The following is a 5,371-nucleotide window of genomic DNA, read 5'->3' as shown; positions in this document are numbered from 1 at the left end:
AGTGCCTCTTTGCTTGACATCATGGGAAAATCAAAAGAAATCAGCCAAGACCTCAGAAAAAGAATTGTAGACCTCCACAAGTCTAGTTCATCCTTAGGAGCAATTTCCAAATGACTGAAGGTACCACGTTGTACAAAGGTACCATCTGACTGAAGGTACCATCTGTACAAACAATAGTACGCAAGTATAAACACCATGGGACCACGCAGCCGTCATACCACTCAGGAAGGAGACGCATTCTGTCTCCTAGAGATGAACATACTTTGGTGAGAAAAGTGCAAATCAATCCCAGAACAATAGCAAAGGACCTTCTGAAGATGCTGGAGGAATCAGGTACAAAAGTATTTATATTCACAGTAAAACGAGTCCTATATCGACACAACCTGAAAGGCCGCTCAGCAAGGAATAAGCCACTGCTCCAGAACCGTCATAAAAAAGCCAGACTACGGTTTGCAACTGCACATGGGGACATAGTTCGTACTTTTTGGAGAAATGTCCTCTGGTCTGATGAAACAAAAATATAACTGTTTGAACATAATGACCATCGTTATGTTTGGAGGTAAAAGGGGGAGGCTTGCAAGCCGAAGAAAACCACCCCAACCGTGAAGCACGGGGGTGGCAGCATCATGTTGTGGGGGTGCTTTGCTGCAGGAGAGACTGATGGCATCATGAGGAGGAAAAATTATGTGGATATATTGAAGAAACATCTCAGACATGAAGTTAAAGCTTGGTCGCAAATGGGTCTTCCAAATCGAAACTGACCCCAAGCATACTTCCAAAGTTGTGGCAAAATGGCTTAAGGACAACAAAGTCAAGGTATTGGAGTGGCAATCACAAAGCCTTGACCTCAAACCCATAGAAAATGTATAGGCAGAACTGAAAAAGCGTGTGCGAGCAAGGAGGCCTACAAACCTGACTCAGTTACACCAGCTCTGTCAGGAGGACTGGGCCAATACTCACCCAACTTATTGTGGGAAGCTTGTGGAAGGCTACCTGAAACGTTTGACCCAAGTTAAACAATTTAAAGGCAAAGCTACCGAATACTAATTGAGTGTATGTAAACTTCTGACCCACTAGAAAAGTAAATAAATCATTCTCTCTACTATTATTCTGACCTTTCACATTCTTAAAATAAAGTGGTGATCCTAACTGACCTAAGACAGGGACTTTTTTAGAAGGATTAAATGTCAGGAATTGTGAAAAACTGAGTTTAAATGTATTTGGCTAAGGTGTATGTAATCTTCTGACTTCAACTGTATATGTACAAATTACCTCGACTAATATGTACCCCGCTTCATTGACTCGGTACCGGTACCCCCTGTATGTAGCCTCGTTATTGTTATGTACGTTTATTGTTACATTTTTTACTTTGATATTTAGTAAATCTTTTCTTAACCAACAATGCAGTTCAATAAATAGTGTTAAGGACTGGTAAGTAAACATTTCACCATAAGGTCTACACCTGTTGTATTCGGCGCATGTGACATAATATTTAATTTGACAGCTGTGTCTTCAGTCTGCAGATTCTGTCCTATTAAAGTCACTGTGCTGCTGGAAGTATTTCTGGTGATGCTGAACTTGTTTTTCAATGAGTATTTGTATCTAATCATACCACCACCCCAAATATGAGTAATCCCCTCCGGTGCTTTCATAGCTGTGGGAAGTAGTTTGGGGATGGTGAACTGTCTGCCCATGCTGTACAGGCGGCTATATCGATACGCATATATGCAGGACTTGTAAAGGCCCAGTGCACTACTGCAGTAAAAGAATAATAGTAATTGGCAACATTTGTTTTGTTATTAATATATATTTCTTATATAAAAATGTCATTGGGTGCTTCTGCACCTCTACTTCCCATGGCTGTGGGTATTTACATACAAATATTTTCACATGACACTCCCCTTGCACTGTAAGAAAATGTGCACGCCTTTCCATCTTCATAGAATGAAATCTAAATAATGTTTACTACAACAAATAATTATATCTATAGCGACCCTGTGTTTATAAACGTGGATATCAACTTTGCCACTTCAGATTGCTTTTGTGGCACAGTTGATGCCACGAAGGGCTACGGGCCAGAAGGTTGAGAGTTCGCCGACCACCACGTACGAGATCACTCTCCCAGACTGTTTCATCTGGCCTACACTTCGATCAGAGCCTGCTACAGAAAGTGAGGACGTTTACATGTACACTAATAATTCGATATTAGACCAATTATGGCATGAGGCTGAGTATGGCATTAGTCATGTAAACACTTTACTATGCTAATCTTAATCAGCGTACGGTCATAATTGAAGTAAAGATATGCAGATTAAAACATCTGGTTTTATGATCAATCATTCTAATTACTAGGACATGTAAACAGCTTAATCAGCATTCCAGCTGTGTATTTGATCTGCGCATGTGCCAGAACCAGTAGCGCAAGCACTACTTTGAAGCGCGAGTGAAGTACGTTTTGAAAAACTGACAGTATGTATCTTAGAAATAGTTTTCACATTCAAACTGTACGTAATATGTCTGAAAAATATCATGGTCACTGTGGTAGAACGTTTATTTTGATTTGGTGATTTTCATTTTTCAAAATTTCCATTAGTATCCTGATTTCAAATGTGTCCATGTAAACAGGATTATTCGTGAAATCGTTCTTCTTGCAAATTATGTAAACATTTTAAACAAACTATTATAATATTATTGTGTGCTTGTAACTGTGCTCAATGATCAGCCAGGCTGCCCTACCAAGCAAAAAGGCAGTAACTGCTCAAAGCGTGGAACTGGGAAAAATGGCTTTTATTTACCTTGGTTTCACAGTAACTTTATGCAGTTACTTTTAACATGACCCCCATTTTATCCAAAACACAATACAATGGAGGTAGGATACTTGTCCACATGATTAAGCATGTATTTATTGTAGCAAACATGACTAACTCATTCTWGACCAAATGAGCAGTTTCTGCCTTTTGCTTGGTAGGGCTGTAGGGGGAAATCAGACTTTCAACATTTTGATGCCATATTTATAATTATTTTCCAACAACAGGTTTCTGTGCCAATGCACAACACAACCAATAAACAAAGCATACAGACTTTGGGCGCTTTAATATCATGGTTTGCATTTTCAACACCACAATAAATAGACTATGTCAATCTCGATAAACAGAAAGTACATCCCTCCCTACCTTGTAGACTTACCCAGTATCGAAGGCTTGGCTTGACAATCTCTGACTGTTATTACACTTTTTAGTGTTTTGTAACAGATGTCTCTTTCCATTCATCAAATAACTGCTGCACAGTTTGGATTGACTGATCTTATTTGTCAGTAAATWWAAAAAACAGACATACACAGTACAARYTTTTTAAGTAACCAAWATTGCARAATAAAGTAGGGGACTTATTTCCATTGTGGTCCCTATTATTATAAATGTTTACGTATACAATTACATAAGATACAGACACATTACAGAGATACAGACWAAAGGTTCTACTGTTCACACATTAGTCAGCGCTTGACATTCTTTTTAAAAGTGGTTATGGTTGTATGGCTTTGAGTTGCTGTGGTAGTTTGTTCCACTCAACAGTGCAGGTATATACAAATGTTTTCTTACCAGATAGACTCTTATATTTAAAACTGAATTGGTATTATGATGGTGGACATCTAACATTTTTTTCCTGGGGGCTGAGTCCATGATAATTCTGTGGACCTGACAAAGTTGAATTAATACTACTCTTTTTATCTACAGATAGCCAGCCTAGCTGTTTAAAATGCTCGACCTCCAGATGAGAATGAGGGGGGGGATTAAGTACAATTCCTACAAACTTGTTTTGGCTGGTGTGTAGCTTATTCTTTAGATGTTTGGGGCTTCTGGTGAACCATGATGTGCAGGCATAATCAAAGTGACAATGGAGTAGCGCACTAGCCACAGTCTTTAGGGTGTCTATAGTTAGATGTATATCTAATTGGCAACATTTTCATCCACAATATGCTACTTTTCCCATCACAGTTGTGTTTCCATCAAATGYACTTYWTGCTGATAAAAGTCTGTGCGTAAATACAGTACGTAGTGCGTAGTGCTTTTGCGGTRAAATGCCCATGTACCGAATTAAAAAATCGAAGTTAAATGGCTTGCCATCACATTTTCAAATCTAGGCCTACTGATGCTTTTGTCACAAAAAATGTTGAGCAAGTATAGRGAATGTGCTCGCGTTACAACTCTGAGTTTTGGCAAAAAAATATGTTAGCATTGTCAGAAATGCTACAAAAAGGTAGCACATCTTTGGTTCTTAACAGACAGAAATGAGCACGTGAGAGCGATAAATTATAAAATTAATAAAAATTGTTGCATCTACAAATGTAGTCAATCTGGAATTTATTACGTCCAATGGTCACTTTATGGACGCTATAGTCTCTTTTTAATCCGACATCTAGAATTTGAGCTAGGTCGGCATAACAAATACTCCAAAAAAGAATTTGCTCATCGCAGTGCTAGCTGTGCCACCAGAGATTCTGGGTTCGAGCCCAGACTCTGCCGCAGCCGGCCGCGACCGGGAGGCCCATGGGGCGGGGCAAAATTGGCCCAGCGTCATCCAGGTTAGGGAGGGTTTGGCCGGCAGGGATATCCTTGTCTCATTGCACACTAGCGACTCCTGTGGTGGGCCGGGCGCAGTGCACGCTGACCAGTTCGCTAGGTGTACGGTGTTTCCTCCGACACATTGGTGCGGCTGGCTTCCGGGTTGGATGTGAGTTGTGTCAAGAAGCAGTGCGGCTTGGTTGGGTTGTGTTTCGGAGGACGCATGGCTCTCAACCTTCGCCTCTCGAGTCCGTACGGGAGTTGCAGCGATGAGGCAAGACAGTAGACACTACCAATTGGATACCACGAAATTGGGGAGAAAAAGGGGTAAAATAATAATGAAAAAATAATTATTAAAAAAATGTATTTGCTAACGACCCTGTTAAAAAATCCAGTATGTGGTTATTGGTAATGGCCAAATGGGAGGCGGGGAGTGTGTTGTGTACCACCAGTCAAGTTGATTTGCAAATTTCCATCGGGATTGGTGTCATATTTGCTTAGATATGACTGTAGGGAGATTTTAACATTGAGCTTCAATCAATGCCTATACTGTATATCGCCCCCACAATGATACTTGTTCCATTACTCTTTTACATTAATGACCTTCATGGTATTATATTCAAAATTGTACTAATTATATTTTTAGAAATGTGACATTTGTTTTCATGCAAATAAGCTCACCAAATTGAAAGACATTACCAAATAAATGGTTTTAGCTGCTAAAGACGGAAAATTAATTTCACTGATTGATTTCATACATTATTGATCCTGTTTGGGGTTATTTGCTATTGTCAACTGACAATGAATGG

Source organism: Salvelinus sp. IW2-2015, unplaced genomic scaffold, assembly GCF_002910315.2.
Source record: "Salvelinus sp. IW2-2015 unplaced genomic scaffold, ASM291031v2 Un_scaffold2637, whole genome shotgun sequence".
In the NCBI taxonomy this organism is placed as follows: Eukaryota; Metazoa; Chordata; class Actinopteri; order Salmoniformes; family Salmonidae; genus Salvelinus; species Salvelinus sp. IW2-2015.
Note: the sequence above shows the minus strand (reverse complement) of the source record.